Genomic DNA, 20,839 nt, shown 5'->3' on the forward strand with positions numbered 1-20,839 from the left:
TAATAAGTAATCTAAATAATATATACAATAAAAATTCAGCAACTGCTACACCTTTCTTTTTCACACGCCACCACCACCACCACCACCACCACCACAATCACCTCTCCCCTTCTCCCTCTCCCTCTCTCCTCTCTTTCCTCCTCCCCCCTCCAGTGAGAGTGATGGATGCAGCGCAGAATGCCACATATATATTCATAGCAGGCATCCCTTGGTCCGGAGAGAGAGAGAGAGAGAGAGAGAGAGAGAGAGAGAGAGAGAGAGAGAGAGAGAGAGAGAGAGAGAGAGAGAGAGACAAAATGTTATACTATATAGCTCATTCCTCTCTCTCTCTCTCTCTCTCTCTCTCTCTCTCTCTCTCTCTCTCTCTCTCTCTCTCTCTCTCTCTCTCTCTCTCTCTCTCCCGATATCATATGTTTATAAATATGAAAGTGGTGTATAGCGTGTTACTATTACTACTATTACCACCACCACCACCACCACCACCACCACTACTACTACCACTACTACTATTACTGGCGCTGCATCTTTCGGTTACCCGTCGACTAACTTAGGCAATGGCGTAAGTAGTAGTAGTAGTAATAGTAGTAGTAGTTAGTAGTAGTGGTGGTGGTTTTGGTGGTGGTGGTGGTGGTGGTGGTGGTCTCTCTTCGCTCCAAAATGACCCCCCTTTTTTCAGGTTGATTTTATTTTTTAGAATGGCTGAACATATGAGTGTGTGTGTGTGTGTGTGTGTGTGTGTGTGTGTGTGTGTGTGTGTGTGTGTGTGTGTGTGTGTGTGTGTGTGTGATTATGTAAGTTTCTCCTCTCTCTCTCTCTCTCTCTCTCTCTCTCTCTCTCTCTCTCTCTCTCTCTCTCTCTCATAAAACACATCAAAGACAAAAAAAAATACCAATACAAAAAAAAATAAATAAATCATCAACCACAACCACAACACAGCATAACCCGACCCACAACACAACAAACACAACCCCCTAAAACACATCAAACCACAACACTGAAACACTCCCCATCAATAACTCCAAACTTATAACTTTCCACATTCTCTTTCAACTCCTCCCTTCCTCTCCTCTGGCACACTCGTCCCCTTCCTCCTCCCGTTCGCCTCCCTCAGCGCTCGTGGCCTTCAAAGCTGTCCCGGGCCGGTGTCCCCTAATGGCGTTTCCATGTCTACAGTAACACAGGTCGCTCCTTCCGCCAGTAACTTACCGACAACAGCGACAACTTCGTCAGATCAAAGCACGAGGAATGGAAAGGGAAGAGGAGTAGAGGAGGGAGAGGTAAGGGAGCTGGTTTCATCGTTGTTATCAGTGCCTTGGTTGGTCTGAGTGTGTCTGTCTGTCTATAATTCTCTCTCTCTCTCTCTCTCTCTCTCTCTCTCTCTCTCTCTCTCTCTCTCTCTCTCTCTCTCTCTCGTCGTCCTGTGTTAAAAAACGCAGTCACACTTTATAATGAGGCATCTTCTGTTTCTTCCGTTATTATTGCTATTTTCCTCTTCCTCCTCCTTTACCTTCTGTCCTCCTCCTCCTCCTCCTCCTCCTCCTCCTCCTCCTTCTATTAAGCTGTTTTCTTATTTTCTTTTTAGCTTTCTTCCCCGCTTTCCTTTATTTGGCATCTTTCAGCTAGCAATATTTACCAAAACACTTATTGTTTGATAAATTCAATACACATCCAGTCAGTCAGTAAGTCAATCATCTAGTCATTCAGTCAGTCAGTCAGTCAGTCAGTCAGTCAGTCAGTTAGTCAGTCAGTTAGTCAGTCAGTCAGTCAATCAGTCAGGGAACAGATCAGTTAAAAGGATAATTAAGCAATCAGTCAGTCAGGCAGGGAACAGATCAATGACCCAAACAATTAGTCCGGTTGATGGTTTCCTTGGAGTTTTTAATTAAAACTTGCAGTGTGTTGATGTGTACGTTCGCTAGTTGGGCGACGACCTGAACTTGAGTCTGACCTCCCTCTCCATCTCTCTCTCTCTCTCTCTCTCTCTCTCTCTCTCTCTCTCTCTCTCTCTCTCTCTCTCTCTCTCTCTCTCTCTCTCTCTCTCTCTCTCATATGAATTTTTTCTCTACTCCTCTAAACCTTTCCTTCTTATTCCTTTGCTTCCATTCGTGTCATTATTTTTTATCAATTTCCTCCTCTTATTCAGATTCTTTTTCGCTCTTTTCATTCTCTTTCCTTCCTTTTACACTTCACAAAATCCTTATCCTTTCTTTTTTTCTTTTCCTTTATCATATTTTGCTTCTGAGAACATCTTTAATTCAGTTCTCATCATCCTTATTTCCTTTATGTCTTTCTCTTTTCTCTCTTTCTTTACAGTGTCGTTGTGATTTCTTTTTTGTCTGATTCTTCCTCGTTTTCTTTATTTTCTTTCACTTCCAAATGTTTTTTTTCTCCTCCTTTACTCTTGTCCATATTTTACTTCAATTATTATTTTTCTGTCTTCATGATCCTTATTTTCTCTCTCTCTCTCTCTCTCTCTCTCTCTCTCTCTCTCTCTCTCTCTCTCTCTCTCTCTCTCTCTCTCTCTCTCTCTCTCTCTCTCTCTCATGCGGGGAAGGGGTGAAGGGACACAGGCCTTGATATGCACGGCGCCTCCCCTCTTCATTTGTGGACACTCCCTCAAAGCCACGTCGGTCTGTAAACACGAGGCAAAGCGGGCGCCACGTTTTACTACACTCATCCAAACACAGATAAACACAAACACTTGGGAACACAAAAGCGTGCATTCATAAACACACAGACACACACACACGTACAGGTAGACACACACACACACACACACACACACACACAAAGATAAATGTATGTCATGTGAACTTTATTTTTCGATATTTTCAATATAGAATTCATCTTGTCTTTTCTATTTTGTTTACCTTTAAGCCTTTCACTGCTAGTCAACCCTTCCCACGTTTCATCTACAGCTTTTAAAAAAGACTCAGTTTTGTTTTTTTTACTACAGTCTCTTGAAAACGTACTTCTGCAGCTTACCCCCTCATCCCCCAACACACCCACGAACACACATACCACCCACTACACAACCCCAGACACCACCTTTATCTTTATCCCCCACCCACCACATACCCATCCACACCCACTCAACACCTTTCCCTTCCCCACACACGTATAACAAAACAATAGATGAGCAGGAGATTCAGTCCCAATTTTCTCGCTCCTCTGCCTCCTTTGTCGTCTGCCTGTCTGATCCGCGCGTTATGAGGTGAGCGGCAAAGTGTCTATTCCGTCACACCGAGAGGCTACAAAAGACGCAGTTACGGGCTATTTGCCAAACCCCTTTAATGGTGGTGGTGGTGGTGGTGGTGGTGGAAGGAATAGAGAATGGGGTGGAAAGAGGGAGATGGGGAGAGAGAGAGATGGATAGAAGGAGGAAGGGAGAGGGAGAGAGAGAGAGAGAGAGAGAGAGAGAGAGAGAGAGAGAGAGAGAGAGAGAGAGAGAGAGAGAGAGAGAGAGAGGGGGCAAAAGGGGGGAAGATACATACTTACAAACACACACACAAACACAGACAGGCAGACAGACAGACAGACAAAGACAGACAAACAGAAACAAAACCATTATTCAAGTGAAGCTGGTCATTGTTTCTCTCTCTCTCTCTCTCTCTCTCTCTCTCTCTCTCTCTCTCTCTCTCTCTCTCTCTCATGTTGATTGTTACACGCATTTGTTTTGTTATTTATTTATCATTAATTATTCGTATAGTGTTTAGAGAGAGAGAGAGAGAGAGAGAGAAGAGAGAGAGAGAGAGAGAGAGAGAGAGAGAGAGAGAGAGAGAGAGAGAGAGAGAGAGAGAGAGAGAGCAAACACTTAGAGAGGGGAAAGATAAGCGAACATAGATATTGACCCTTATATATGTTAGCAAATAATTAGCTGGCTCTTTCATGATATATTTACAAATCTAATTAAATAAAATATTCAATTAATTTCATGCACACAAAAATTAAGTAATATTTTTTTTCCTCAACTCTCCCTCTTGTGTTTTTTTCCGATGTGTTATTTGTTTTCTCGTATTTTCTTGCGTTAATCTACTAAATACAAGTTCTGAATATTCTAGTTCATCGTTCACATATAGAAAATATACCTATTCCTGGTTTTTTTTTTTTCGGTTACTGCACTAAATATAAGTTCTGAATATTCTAGTTTGTCTTTCCCTTATTCTCTCTCGTATTCTTTTTTTTTTCAGTTAGTTCTCTAAATACAAGTTCTGAATTCAATTATCCATCTCTTATTTTCTTGGGTTAATAATGTAAATACAGGTTCTGAACTCACTCATTTATCATTTTCATATCCTTCCTTGTGTTTTCGTTTTTTCCTCAGTTACTCAGCAAATACAAAGTCAGATTTTACGAGTCTCTGTTGTCTTGGTCTGAACGTGTCTGCATCTCATCTTTCTTTTCCGCCTCTCGCTACAAGAAGAAAACTTTTTTTTTTTAATGATTAATTATCACCAGGGGGGTTCTGATTCCACAACAGCCCACATTATTTGACTTGACCGGAGGGGAAGAATATAATAATCTCGTGGACACGCCTGGTTTTGGTGTTTCTTTTACTTTTTTTTTTTTTCCTAGAACAACAACAAAAAAACTATTGTACGTACTGTCGAAAACGTTATAATCCCACATTAGTCCGTCATTTTCTTAACTTGACTGGAAGGAGAAAATCTTTCAGTGAAAATATCCATTTCTAGTTTCGTTCCTTGAATTTTGAAGGAAGTAGCACTTACTGACAATAATATTTCATCGACTACTAAACACTACTGTCATTTCACTCCCTTGATGTACCCTTTTTATTATTTCAAGAAGTTAAAAGCCTGTCCTCTTCTGTCTACTCAGTGCTCTTCTTCCTTCTATTCGTCCTCTTACTCTTGCTATTCCTGTTTCTCTGCTTCGTCTCTCCCTCCCTCTCGCTCCTTGACGGCTGCCTTGGGAGTGCTGAAGTAAGAAGCTTTCATTGTTTGGAATCTTGCGGCACATTAAGACGCCCCGGATACGTTTTATAGGCGATACAAGGCCACTCACTGAACTGGGCGTGGCTCGGAGGGGTAGAGAAATCGAGGAGGGAGAGGAGAGAGAGAGGAGGAAACAAAATAGAGAAGTCAAGAGGAAGGTACTGACTCGCCTGGCCATTCCTTCCGCCACTCACTAGCATAATTACCAGGCCGGAATATTCTCGTCTTCTGTCTCGTCTCCAGCGGCTTTTATTCATGTGGTATCCCAGTGGTGGGGTGGATGATTAAAGGCGGTGCTTGCTGCCTTCATTAGGTTTGTGAGGCGAGAAGGACGTGGGCGGGAGAAAGGAAGGGAAAGGAAGGGAAGGGAAGGGGAGGCTTGGGTTTTGAGGCAGACAGACCCACTTCCCTCTCCGTCCGTCCACACACACACACACACACACACAGGCAGAGACTTAGTGGGAATGCGTCCCAAGAGGAGGACTTACAGAAGGAGAATAACTGGCAGGGGTATAAACGGGAGCGTAGTACGTAAGAGAAAGTGAGAGGGAGAGGGAGAGGGAGAGGGAGAGGGGACACAGAAAGGGTCTAATATTAATCTGGAAGGTATATGTACTCTTTGCTCGCTTTTTTTTCACGTTTTCATTTTTAATCACACAGAGAACGATGAAGCTACAATAAGGAGTTGCTCTAATATTATGGCCAAACGGCAGCACGCTTCCTCCAGCCTTGAGGGGCACCGCCAACACAAAGAGGAACACCACACCAGCGTCCCGGAATTCAGGAACTCCCGCCGCCCATTCACTGTCACCCGCTTCCCGCATGTATGGTTACGAGGGAGACTACTAGCCACATCATAGACTTAAGCCGCACCTGAGACACAGCCACAAGTCACTCACAGCCGCAACATAAACGCACATCCACACCTCGCAGACCTACAACCACACTCAGACTCCACAGGGACACCGCAGACCCCACAACCACACTTCACAGACCCACAGACACACATCACGGACCAGAAACTTCAATTCAGACCCATTACTTCACTTCACAGACTCATCTTACTAACACAGCCACACTCATATCTTCAACCACACAAAAACCCACACCCATACACCACAGACTCACGCCTCAGACTCAGCCACATCACACATCACAGACGCATAATTACTTTAGACAGACTCATTTTCTATTAGTAGTTAGTGAAGAGTAGGTAATGAAACACCCAGCATGGATTTAAATGTCTTACTGTGCTATCCTTCTTGATTTTTTTGTAAACATCCCATAACTACATTCCACAGACTCGCAGCCACCACTACACTTGCTCAAATCCAGTGATCCGTGCGCCAATCCAAGGAGGTACGTCTTCTACTGCAAGGCTTCTCTTTACTGCCTCCTCATCGCAGCCAACCAGAATACCAAGGAGTTGCAGGAAATATCGACAAAATATTCCGTCTTCCGAAGGCTCAATTAAGATCAATAGATAAAAATTGGGTCTTGCCACGAAATCGAATCACGTCGTTCCTTTTTATTTTCATTGATCAACACTCGTGCCATGTTTTCTTAGTATTTTCTCTGCTCTTTTTCTATTGCTGGTACTTAGCTATTCACTTTTTTTTTATGTGACTTTCAAAAGAAATATTCAATGACGTTATTAACATTTTCAAGTTGATCAACACTCGTTCAATCTTTCTTCATGGTTGTTCTCCTTGTTTCTGGATTTATTCATATATATGGGATGATATATTTTTGAAAAGGAGACGCTTAAAATATGGAACTAAGGTCTATATGTCAACGTCTAAACGAGAAATGTTAATAAACTTGTGAAATGAAATATATATGCACAAACTGCACCAAGCAATTAGTCAACAAAATATATGATCTAATAACGCGCAACAAGATATGACTCAGACAAGTGGGGAACAAACAAAGCCGTAATAGTTTTTTTCCTGTTTGTCCTTCATCCTGTGATTTCATTAATTCAGTAAACAAACTTTTCTTGCTACTAATTCATTCCCGTATTGTGTCCACTTTCCTAATGCAGGAGTGCACCAGTACCGTCATTCTTCCGCCCTTTTCGTTGCTCATATTTGGAATACGCTGTCTGCTTTGCTTGTTTCTACTTCCCCACTTCCTACGACCTCAACCTTTCCCACTACGACTTCGACCTTTCCCGGTATGACCTCAGCCTTGTTTGTTTCTACGTTCCCACTTCCTACGATCTCAACTTCAGATTTGGAATATTTTGTCTGCTTTGCCTGTATTTAATTTCCCACTTCCTGCGACCTCAAGTATAGGAAAAAAAAAAAGTATGAAAACATATCGAGAGGTAAACTGGCCAACTCCACTCCAGCTCTCTTCGAATGAGCTTTTTTTTTTTTCTCTCTCTCTCTCTCTCTCTCTCCCTAAGGTGAAGTTAATAAGGTTTTACTATTTTTTTTACGTACCGTTGGCCAGTCTCCCTTTCTATCTAAAAAGTAGACTCAACTTCTCGATATTTCCCTTACCTATCCTTCTATGTTACATTCAAATGACATACTTTTCTTTTTTTTTTTTTTCAATATATAAACGTGTCTGCAAATCTTTCCTTCTATGAACGACACTTAGAGGACTCTTTACGATGCTTTATAGTTTCACGTGTTTATTCTGCGATGCATTACACTTCATTGCCATTCTTCACATTTTTTTTTCTAACTGACAACTATGGGTGTAGTCAACTTCAATGAAATGTGTTGCAAGTTCAGGGCATAATTTCGAAAGACACCACTGACAGCAAAAGAAGAGAGGGAGTAATTCAAAGGTGTACTTTTGTTTCTGCTCAGTAAAATATTGGATTGTTCAAGATAAGAAGTGATCTCATTAGCAGTTAGTGGACTAATTACTATCTGTGCCTGTAAATTTTTCCTACGATTAATCACTCGTATGATATTTCTTCAATGGATCATATTTACATTCCACCCTCTCAACGAGTATCAGTATCTGCAATATCCACCCTATCACCCACCACTAGACATCCCTCAGGCAATTAAATACCTACACATATTTACGATAACAAACACACACAAAAGAACACAACAAACAAGACAGCACAATTTACATTTCACCCAAGGCACTGACCCAAATTTTCGTATTCCCAGGTTTTAATAACTCCACACGTTTGGCACAGTCATACACAGACACACAATACTCAGCATACACGCACCCTTTTTCCCCTGTGTGGTGAGCAGCGGCCATACAACGAGCAGGGAGTGAGAGAGGGAGGGGAGTATACAGGACCCGTGTAATATCACCTCGTGCCAATGTATATATTACTTCCCCGCCGCCATGAACGTCCATATTTATGCAAAGTTGACGCCGCTGCCGGGAACAGAGGGCGGAAGGGGGATTCGTTTGATGCCGCGATGTATATATAATGCTGGAGTTCAGGGGCGGGGCAGGAGAGGGAAGGGTGGTTTAGGGGAGGGGCTGTGAAGAGGGAAGGGTGGTTTTAGAAGAGGCAAAGCTGGGGCAGGAGAGGGGAGGGTGGTAGGTATTGGAGGGGTGGTCTCGGGGTGAAGATACAAGGGTACTACACGTTAGGGGCATCCTGTTTATGTATTCCGGCAACGAGGTGGTGTCTTGTAAAGCGAGGCATGACTGGTGAGTGATATGCGAGTGTTTTGTACTTTTCGTTTTTGGGATATTTTTCTTTTCTTTTTTTTTATTCTTGTTCTGCTACCACGTGTTCTCCTAATGCTATCACGGAATAGCAAAGGAATGAAAAAAGCAGCTGACTGTTGCGCCAAAAATTGTGTAGCAGAATATTATAAGTAGTTTCGTGAGTTTTGTTCCGGATAACTGATACTACTACTACTACTGCTTACAACTACTACTACGTACCACTACTACTGCAACTACTACATACTACTATTACTGCTGCTACTACGTACCACCACCACCACTACCACTACTGGTAATAATAATGATAATGATAATAATAATAATAATAATGATAATAATAATAAAATTAAAAATGACAATAATAATAATAATAATAATAATAATAATAATACAACTACCACTACTACCATTACTGTACTTCTTTTCTCTAAGACGTATCCTTTCATCTATATTTTTTCTTTTCATTCCTATTTCACCATTACTTTTACATCTTCATCTACTCATCATCATTATCATCACCTCTCCCTCCCTTCACAATTCTCTACCCCTCTGAATAACCTCAAACACTGCCAGTAACAAAAGATAAACGACCAAAGGCTTTAGTATAACCACGAGCAATTAGTAACACCATCACAAACACGCAAACATGATCGGACACCTTATAAACACCAATTAATACCATCACAAACACACCAGCACCGGGACCTGCTTAATGTATATACTGATTTTCCTAACTATTATGAGCCTCAAATGTTCGCAGCGGGAAATCTACGATGCTTTAAACGTAGCCTATATACATAACCTACATACGAGTCACTATTTTAAACATTTCCCCTCCTCACAATTATCTCTGCTTGTCTGTATCACTTTCCCTTGTACATCCTCGGCGCTTCCACCCTCCCCTCTTGTTTCTTTTTGTAGTTTTCCATCCTTTCTTCTCCCTCTCTTCTACCTCTCTTCTTCATACTAGTAACCGGCTGCTTTCCATTTCCACTTTGTCTATTCTGTTCTCTCCCTCTCTTTTATCTTCCTTCCTTCCTTCCATCCTTCCTCCTATTCCTTGTTCATCTCCCATCTCACACTTCACTGTCAATAAAAACAACGTATACCTTTTTTAATCACAATTAATTCGCATTCAGAAAAAAAAAAATCGACGAAATGAATAAATTTATAGAAACTTTTCACAGAATTTTGCCTCCCCAAGCTGCTGGCGATTAATTAGTATTGAATAATTCATATGCTGTGCCAAAAAGCAACCTGGCTTCTGGGAAATGTATATCTACTGCATAGCCAGATATTTATTTGCCTTTGTTTCTTTCGCGCTTTGGTGTTGTGAGACGAGGAGAGAGAGAGAGAGAGAGAGAGAGAGAGAGAGAGAGAGAGAGAGAGAGAGAGAGAGAGAGAGAGAGAGAGAGAGAGAGAGAGAGAGAGAGAGAGAGAGAGAGAGAAACTAAATGTAACGATACATGTACATTTTTTATTATTGTTGCAGGTGTAGTAGTAGTAGTAGTAGTAGTAGAGAGTAGGGCAGTGTGACGAAAACACCCAAATAAACAGATAGACAGACAAATAGATAGATAGCTGGATATATAGGTAGATAAAAAGATAGACAGACTGGCTGATTAATTGATGGAGACAGACAAATAGATAGATAGCTGGATATATAGGTAGATAAAAAGATAGACAGACTGGCTGATTAATTGATGGAGACAAATCGATAGAAAGCGACTGGTAGGTATAGATAGATAGATAGATAGATACATAGATAGATAGATAGATACATAGATAGATACATAGATACATAGATAGATACATAGATACATAGATAGATACATACATACATAGATAGATACATACATACATAGATAGATACATACATACATAGATAGATACATACATACATAGATAGATACATACATACATAGATAGATACATACATACATAGATAGATACATACATACATAGATAGATAAGATACATAGATAGATACATACATACATAGATAGATAAGATACATAGATAGATACATAGATAGATAGATAGATAGATACATAGATAGATAGATAGATAGATAGATAGATAGATAGATAGATAGATAGATGCAATAAATATATAGTGACAGGGAGATAACAGGATAAATACTTAATTCACACATCCACACACGTTACTTTTAACCGCGTTTTGCGACTCATTTCACACACAAACACGCGCCCATTTATTTAAACCAGCCCTTCACTTCTCATTACCCTCACACACACACACACACACACACACACACACGAATTAAAAAAGGTAACTTCCTTCATCATACACATGCATAGCTAATATCGCACTTCACTAAAATTTCTTTCTTTAACTCTTCTGTTTAAACTTCCATAATGTCATCGTCTCTCTCTCTCTCTCTCTCTCTCTCTCTCTCTCTCTCTCTCTCTCTCATGTGCATCCCCAGTTAATCAATGTACAGGCTTCCTTAATCTGATGTCTCTAACTCCATAAACAAAATCATGATTGAACCAGAAGAGTGCACTGGAAATTGAACAGTATTTAGAAAGAATACGTACACTTAGAGAAATTGAATTAGTAAACCACATGAGTTTATTTATCTATTTACTTATTCATTTATTTATTTATTCATTATTTTGTTTTCTGTTTTGCTGGGTGAAGACTGGTGGTGTATTCCTCTGTCTTATATTTCAAAGCTTTCGGGAAAAAATAATGAATGGCAGTAACTTGTTATAAAAACGACGCTAAAAGCAGCATTAGTTATAGGCGTGACGATGATGATGAATAAAAGGAAACTAAGCAAAAAAATAAATAAATAAAATAAAAAAAATAAGTATATATATATGGTAATAAATAGCAATAAAAACGATAACAACAACAACAACAGCATCAGTTATTGTCAGTGGTAGTGATGATGATAATGACAATGATAAAAATAAATGAGATAGTGATAATGACAGTGATAAAGAATACTACACAGATGATAACAATGATTAAAAAAAATAACATGATAGACAAAGAAAAAAAGTAATAAAAACGTTAATAATGAAAATGATGACGACAATGACAAAAAAAGCAGTAACAAAGATAAGAATATGCAGCCTAAACACAAACAAGTCACTTTACACCCAAACCATGAGTATGATGCCGTGTGTCACCATCTCTTCCTCTTGACTTCAACGAGGAGAGCCTCTAAGGAGATTGCAATGACGAGAAGAGCAAAGTATCCCCTCTCTCTCTCTCTCTCTCTCTCTCTCTCTCTCTCTGGCACTACAGCTCAATCCGCTACATTCTCTCAGATAAGATAAGATTAAGGCTGCGTTTTATAGCGACACCTGCTCATACACGCCTCACCTGGAGCAGCCGCCACTCTTGCCCACTGCTAAACGGTAAACCTTTCACTGACACCCGTTCCCTTTTATTTTGCTCGTAGTTCCAACAGTGTTCGCAGTTTAGGTTGTATAAAAAAAGAAGGATAACAAAAGCTAACCACTAGAGCACTGCATAATCATAATTTATTCTTCTAGGTTATTTCACGAGGATTAATTACTTTACTATACCGACCAGTAGAACAATCAATAAGTAACTGAGACTACCTCGTAATCAAAACCCACCAAACTAACCACCAGGCAAACCTCAAGAACTAAAAAACAGGAGAGGACACTTTGAGATCAAGAATAAGACGGAGAATGAAATGGACAAAACCACATCACAATAAAAAACTTTAATAAAACACAAGCACAACACAACTACCTCGTAAATAAGAAACTCGTACTACTTCAAGAACCAGAGTTACAGAGCCACACACACACACACACACACACACACACACACACACACAATCACAGCACAGCACAGCACAGATTTACTTCATCTGTATATCCACTTCATACTGCCAGCGTTTTTTTTTCCATTTGCTTAATAACAATAAGTCGCAATGCCTGATGAAGCGCTGATTGAATTGGGTTTGAAATAAATACAAAGAACACGTGTTATCCTGCCAATGCCACGTAACCACTTAGCGTGCAACATAACTCAACCAGAGGCAAAGATCAAAACAAGCTATTTCACTGATGCAAGAGTTAACCAACGCTTTCACTCTTCCATTCCGTCTATTCGATAATTTCCTGAACTCCCGGTTTGTTTGTGTATATTCCCTCCTTTCTAGGACTTGAGCTATTTCGAGATAGGATTATTAGTGATAAAAATAATGCAGTTAGGATTATTAGTGATAAAAATAATGCAGTTAGGCATGTATATTTTCTTCAGGGACTGCCACGTGTAGGCCTGATGGCTTCTTGTAAGACGTTCCCTTATTTTGCCAAGTTCATGAGACACCTCAGGAAGTAAATTTGCAAACTTTACTTAACTCTGACATTGTGGAAGCTGTAAGATAAGCTCTACATGTTTTTCTTGGCCAGTATCCTTGACACTCCAAAAATAAGACCAAAAAAAATTAAATAGAACCACCAGTCAGCAATGCGGCACAGTTCCAAGAGGCCTCCAAGGATCCTAAGAGGTTCTAGCACCGATGATCAGCCAGACGCACCACCGCCTCTGCACTTTTTTTTTTTTTTTCCTCGTCCGTCGTTGGACTTCCTTGGAGCATGAAGAATGGCGGCGGGAGAGAGAGAGAGAAAGAGGGAAAAATAGATTCTGGTGATGTTTTATGGTCCATGGAATAAAGATTTCTCTCTCTCTCTCTCTCTCTCTCTCTCTCTCTCTCTCTCTCTCTCTCTCTGCCGATGCAGTCACAGAAAATAGCAGATGAAAAAGAAATTTGCTTCTACTGCACTTTTTTTTCATTTCTTTTTCTGAATTAATGATGTCTCTTTCCCTCCCTTCTCGTAATACGTGATTACCTTCTTCCTGTGCTATTTTGCTTCTTTTTTTTTAATTAGTCTCTCATTCTATTCTTGTGTTTTTTTTTCCTTATTTTCATCGATCACTTTTTTCTATATCGTTTTCTTTATTAATTTCTTTTAGGGTCACGCTCCACCAACAACTCTCAATTCAGGTCATATATTTAAAAGCGCACCAGAAAATAACCTTGAAAGACGGTAATCTATTGAACTGCCAGAAATAGAAGGAAGGAATTGAAGCATAATTTCGCAGAATGATTTCTTAAACCACTAAACTACTTCATTTCCTCCACTATTTTTCTTCACTTTCTTGAACTTAAAAGAGAAACGAAATTACAAAATATTGGACTCAAAACTTTCGCAACTTTTCTGAGATTTTAACAAGACCATAATTATATTTTCATCTATTTTTTTTAGGACATTAGTGTACTTAGTCAGTCTGTCTGTCTGTCTGTCTGTCTGTCTGCCTTATTTCTTCTATGTTTTACTGTATGTTTGTTTGTCTATCAGTCTGTGTTTTCTGTTTTTTTCATTCTCTCTCTCTCTCTCTCTCTCTCTCTCTCTCTCTCTCTATCCCCCTCCCCACTAGTCTTCATTTCTTATTCACATCACATATTTGGCTTCGTACCTCAATTTTTACTTTTACTGGAGTGCAGGAAATTAATTTTGTCGATAAAGAAGAGTCTGTCGCAATACAAGACAAGATTTAATTTCGTGCTTTTCTTTCATCATTTCATTTCTATCCATTCACTCTTTCTGATTTCATTTGCAGAATAGATCTCTATTTTTTTCCTTTAGTTCTCTTTGTCTCCCCTTTCCTTCCTTGATTTTTTCTTTCTTTCTTTCTTTCTTTCTTTCTTTCTTCATCTTTCGTATTTTCTGCCTTTCGTTTGATGTATGTATTGGCTCTCTCTCTCTCTCTCTCTCTCTCTCTCACACTCTCTCTCTCTCTCTCTCTCTCTCTCAATGAATGAATAATACTTTTCCTTTCACTTTCATTTCACACCACATGATAAAAATAAGTTTCTCTAATGCCTTCATTCTCTAAGGCTGTGCTCGCTCTGATCAAATATTTCCATTTCCACGATTCGGAAGTAAAAAAATAAATTACAGCCAAGTGACCTGATGGAAGCAAAAACTACGTGCCTTTAAGAGACGTGAGAGACTTTATGATTCTGGGTAATTGAACGGGAGGAGGAGGAGGAGGAGGAGGAGGAGGAGGAGAGAGATAGGAAAAGGTATGAACAGTGTGTGTGTGTGTGTGTGTCCATCCTTCATGCATACTGTTTGGACTCTCATACAAATTTCGTCTCTCCCAATCACGACTGAGTCCAGCAATATACTCGTACATCTTCATGACTTCTTATTTTTTCACTTAAGTTTCGTCTGCCTTCTTCCAGTGTTATAGGTGATGGAAGCAAATCTCTATAACCCAGAAGCCGTCAATCCTATAGTGCTACAGGGATTGCTGGTATAATACGAGGTAGGTGAATGTCCAAACCTTTGACGGTGACGTGGTGGACAAACACGAGAAGAAGTGAAGATGAAGTAACATTATACCTTCCAAATTCAAATGGTCAACTTTTTTTTTTTTTATTGGGGTGATTCTCCTGCTTAAGTTACCTTTTTCCTGAGTGGCCCATTGAGTGATTTTTTTTTTTTTTTTGTTATTCATTGTATGCCACTGAATACACTCAACACGTAAAACCAAACAATTAACTAACTATTCAACTAACTAACCAGAAATTATACCTGGCAATGAAATGTTGGAATCGGGAGAGGCACCGGACACACCACCGGCTCGCCTCCCTGCGCACAGTTCCCGGAGCAATGCATAATTGTACGCTACCTTATTAATTATTATCGATGGAGGTGCACAAGCGACAGTTCCACCAATACCCCGTCCACTCACCCATAATTGCACTATGTATGTATGTATGAGCTCCCATATCCGACGCCTGGGGACACCACCTAGCAGTGCAGCCAGTATAAATGCATGTCTGTTATCATCAGCCTCTGTGATTCTGGTGGACCAAGGTGACAAAGGCCTCTCCCAAGGGTTAGTGGGGACAGAGAAGGTGGATCTCAAGCCATGGTAACTTAACGCGTCTTCTCAAGAGGTTTGTATTGTGTTTGGTCATTCTACATTGAGTTTGTGTTTATAGAACTTGTTTTTGATGGTGTGGATAGTCGTGATGGCTGGCAAAGTATGTATATTGTAGAATCTATACATTTGGGGGTCTATCTGTATATTATTATCTGTGGCTAAAATCTAGAGAATAATATAACTATACCACATTAAAAAATCAACACTAAATCTAGACAACTACGTAGAACGTAAGTCATATGATATAAAATGCTATATTAAGTTTATTTATTTATTTGATTTTCATTTTATTTATTTATTTATTTATTTTTTTACTGTAATGCAAATGTTTTACTTTTAGATTCTAACCACTGCTGTTGACAAGGACTGTTACTGAAGTGCCTTCATCCCACAATAATCACTGTTTCTAATTCACTGGTCGTTATCTTCCTGCTGAGACACGATCTCCTCAGAGTACACCCATTTCCGATATGATTTCTCGTCAAAATATATTACATCCTCACAAGTATTCGAGACATCGTGATCTGTGATGGACGATTGAGGAGAGAATTAATATATGATTAGAGGAGAGGATTTCCATATTTAATCAACAGGTAATTATGTATCTGATCAGGTAATTTCTGAGCACTTGTGTATTTCCGAAGATAAGCCAGATCTCAATAATTATGAATCGAGTAAATGGTGTGCAATCAACGGATACGTTTGTTGGTCTGTGGCGGCCGGCTGAGCTCAACGTTTCACTTGTTTCCAGATTTATCCTGCGTGATTCCTGCCGTATGACGAAGCGGCCTTTCATTCCACACTATCAAAGGTGAGAGCACAACACCAGGTAGCGAGTGAAACTTTAGAACATATGACCATAGCGACGCATCAAAAACCCATCAGATCAACACGTGGCAGTGTATGTGTAAAACATTCATAACTACACTCACCTGTTATTCCACATTACAGGAGGGATACAGGCATGTTCAAGTCAGTATAACGGAGAGTGACTAGAAAGATGCAAGGGATGAGACGTATTACTTAAGAAAGGAGACTGAGGCTTTTAAAATTTACTTTCCTTAGAGAGGCGTAGGTTAAATGTGGATCTGATGAAGGTGTTTTAGTGATATAAGGTGACATAAGCAAAATTCTCAGTAAATAGGATAAAACTAAAAAAAATAAAGGGTTTTGGTTTGGTAAAATTAGTTAAAAAAAAAAAAAAGAGGTAAGAAGGAAGTAGTTTTCAAATAGAGTGGTAGAAGAATGGAACAAATAGAGTGGTAGAAGAATGGAATTAACACCGTAATCAGGTTATCAGTATTTAAAAGAAGATTAGATAAATATACGGATAAGGACGATATGTGTAAATAGGTAGGAATCTTTAATACAGGAACTGCCACGTGTAGGATTGGCGGCTTCTTACAACTTCCCTTTTCTTCTCATATTCTGATCCATATTTTTATATAACGTACTCTCTATTGACTCGACACTAACAACGTAATTACTGAGTCGGTTCTAGTCATCCACCCCTATTTGTGAACTAGTACACATGTAGATCTGTTTAGATTTGATAGAAAATTAAAACCTATCGTAATAATAAGTCTTAGTTCTTTATTCTTCTTTCAGTTTTTCATTCGTGGATTTTATTTCCATGCTCCAGCCATCCTTCGTCTTGCTTTCAGCCTCCCTCTCACGCTTTACTCTGGCCTTTCCTTATTACTGCTTTCTTCACCCGTAATTCTCTACTGGTTGCCTTCCTTAATTAACTTTTTTAATCTCCTTCCTTTCTTTCCCTCTTATCCTCCTTTACCTTTTGCCTTGTTTTCCTACTTCTCCACTTCCTCAACTTTTCATGTTTTTCTTTCCTCCTACTTTGACCCTTTGCTTCTTTCCTTTTTTCGTTTCTTCTTTCCATCTTCCTTTTATATTCGTCCCTTCGTCTCCCCCTCCTTTCCCTTTTTTTTTTCTCTTTCCCTCCTTTCCTTTTTTCGCTTTATTCCTCCTTTCCTTATTCTGTTTTACCTTACTTCCTTTCTTCCCTTTTTTATTCTTCTTTCCCCCGTCCTCACCTTCCCTTTATTCCCTCTTACTTCTTATTTTCAACCACAACACTCACCCCTCCCCCAGCTAACACTCCCGGCAGTCATCAGTGCAAACCGCACCACCTGACTCACTCTGCTAAACTCCCCCACAATGCAGCCTGAAGAGAGTAAATATAATCACCAGCAACGCAAGAAAACACTCAAGAAAAAGCGAGAAAGTCCACGCTTGTCACCTCCACACGCGCACACACAAAGAAAAAAAAAACGCAGCTTTTCCAGACACTTGTGCAGCTCAAATAAAATGTTGGCATAAATATTCACACGCAGCTCACTCACTCAGACAGGCAGACACAGGCAAGCAGGCAGGAAAACCACAAGGACATTAGAGGAGGAAGAAAAAGAATAACAGTTTTGTGGCGATAAACACACACAGCCACTCGACTTATCATACAAGTACGAGGCCACGTGCATATTTCATAGCAATACTCTGCATGGCTGTCACATTCTCCAAACACTTTGCCTTGCCTTGCCTTGCCTTGTCCATGCGCCAGAGCCTAAGGACCACATTCTGTAACACTTCCCGCACCTCCACTACTGTTTAAAGGCTCCAGTTGAAGTTACACGGGCTTTTCAGGGTACTTTAACGGTTTTAATGACAGACTAATGAGATTTCTACATTATCAACAGGAGAACACACTCTTGAGAATGCGGCTAATCATCTCTGTGGGTTTTGGAAACAGTAGTGGTGAAAGTATAGCTTTTGTAAATACGAGCATTAGAAAGCTACACGCGCAGGAGCCACGTCGCTCTCCACTGTTGTACACTCACTGGTATAAAGAGTGTGTTCTCTTCGCCACTTGTGATGCAAATGTGAGATGATTTACGTTGGGGAATATGAATACGGAGTGAAGGCAGAAGGATAGATGGATCAAAATAATGAATGAAGAAAAAAAAAAGAAGGATAGATGGATCAAAATAATGAATGAAGAAAGAAAAAAAAGGAATAAGTGTATGAATTAACAAAAGAATGAATGAATGTATAAACAAATAAATGCAAAAAATTAAATAAAGACATAATGGATAGATACCGATAGACAGAAAAGAAGACAGATACACAGACAGATAGATCAGATCAACAGATAGACAGTCAGACGGACAGACAAATAGACATATTACCTATTCACTCACCTACACATGCTATATCATCACGTGCATTCCACTCCATTTCACACACAAAAACACACACACACACACACCTGTTCTCTTTCTCACACACTAATTTTTTTCCTCTAACTAATGATCTATCAACTCTCTCTCTCTCTCTGTCTGTCTGTCTGTCTCTCTCTCTCTCTCTGTCTGTCTGTCTGTCTCTCTCTGTCTGTCTGTCTCTCCTCTGCTCTGCTCTTCTCTCCTACTCCTCCTTATCTCCCTCTCCTGTTTTTCTCTCCCTGCCTTCGCATCTCTCCATCCCATCCTTTTTATCTCTCCTTATCCTTTCCTCCACATTTTTTTTCTTTTCCCTCCATTATTAGTTACTTTCCTCCAACTGTTCCTTTAATTCTCTTTACTCTTTCCTCAAACTCGCTCTCTGCTTCTTCTTTCTTTCCTTCTCTCCTGTTTCCTTCTTCAAATATTTTTTTCCTCCTCATCCACTCTTACCTTATCTTTTTTTTTTTCCTGTTCTTTTCTTACGTAAGTGTTCACTATTTAATCCTTTCTTTCACTTCGTTTTTTTTTTTACTTTTCTATCCTCATTTCCGGTTTTTTTTTTTTTACTGTTTTCATACCCACACTCCTATTTTCCTCTCTTCCTCCTATGTTATTTTAGTTCTTTTTTATGTTCTTATCTATTCTCCCTTTTCCCTATTCTTCCTTTCTGTTATTTCACTTTTACTATCATCTTATCTACTTTCCTCTTTCATGTTCCTTTATGGTCGTGTTTTTCTTTTACTTTTTTACTTTTTTTTTACTTTCCATCACCGTGTCATCGCTAAAATCACGCTATCAAAAGTGGAAATAAAAAAATAATAAAATGGTGTCCGCATATTTCAAAGCAGCTTCAAGGCAAATGGGGAAAATTAATTAAATCAGAGAGGGAGATTCCTGACCCAATTCTTTCCTTCTTTTTTTTTTTAACTATCGAGACCAACATGAGTCACGTACGAAAACTTTTATATATTTTCTCTTTCTTTCGCTTCATGGATGGACCGCAGATATTTTCCATGATAAAAAAATAAATAAAAAAATAAATTCTCTTTGGTGTGAGTTATTTATCATCTCCCTGTCTTTGTCTGTCTGTCTGCATTTTTTTTTTTTCTGCTACCTACAAATGTGATGCTTATCTCATGTCACCCGTCTGCATACCTGCTCATCTACAGCTTACTACTATCTGTCTGTCTATCTGTCCATGTTACTATCTACTTTGACTATTTATCTATTATCTTCTACTTTCATATGTTTGTCTACCTGTTCATTTATTAATTACCAGTTCTACTTATCTATCCCTCTACTGCATCCCATCTCTTTCATATGTTTGTCTACCTGTTCATTTATTAATTACCAGTTCTACTTATCTATCCCTCTACTGCATCCCATCTCTTTCTACCTGTTTATCTGTCCATAATTAGTTTTCCTATCTATTTATCTGTCCACATCCTATTTTTCATTAAGTATTTGCCTGTCTCCTCATTTACGAACTCTCACATTTCCATCTCCTCATTTACGAACTCTCACATTTCCATATCTATCTGTGGTCATAATACATCTTGCTTTTATGTGTCTACCTGTTCATCTACTATCCTCACTAATGTTTATCTATCATGGTAGGAGGAGGCAGTAGACACCTGCCGTAACGATAATTACTCCCAGTGAGGTCTAAAGCACTGTTCAAGGGGTGGTATGAACTTATCATTAAACCCAGCTGTGATCTCACTGAACGTTTCCCTTTGTCTCACAACACAAGGGGACAGTCACAGCCTGCCCTCTAAAGACAACTCTCTTCCTCCACACAAAACTACAAGCACCTAATAACACACACACCCTTCGCCCAAAAATTTTAAAATGATCATGGCGACTCCTACACCAGCCTCGGAGTCCCCATCTGGGGAGGGGACCATAAATGTCCCCAGGTCGGACTGACTTTCTGTCGACGACCCTAAGTGTCTTGACATCCCCCTCAACTTTTTCTTCATTAACTTCTGCAACATTCGCGGTCTAAGATCTAATTTT

The 20,839-nt window shown here is 39.6% G+C and overlaps 1 long non-coding RNA gene across 1 annotated transcript; it reads right to left on the reverse strand.

Annotated features, from left to right (window-relative positions):
* Nucleotides 1–12,327: 12,327 nt before the first annotated feature.
* Nucleotides 12,328–20,319, reverse strand: LOC135104046 (uncharacterized). Its single transcript, XR_010270282.1, has 2 exons — nucleotides 20,153–20,319; nucleotides 12,328–20,077 (listed from the first exon to the last, which is right to left on the reverse strand). It is a non-coding gene; the product is annotated as an uncharacterized LOC135104046 (long non-coding RNA).
* Between the last annotated feature and the right edge of the window lie 520 nt (nucleotides 20,320–20,839).

The sequence above is a fragment of the Scylla paramamosain genome, chromosome 10 (assembly GCF_035594125.1).
Source record: "Scylla paramamosain isolate STU-SP2022 chromosome 10, ASM3559412v1, whole genome shotgun sequence".
NCBI lineage: Eukaryota > Metazoa > Arthropoda > Malacostraca > Decapoda > Portunidae > Scylla > Scylla paramamosain.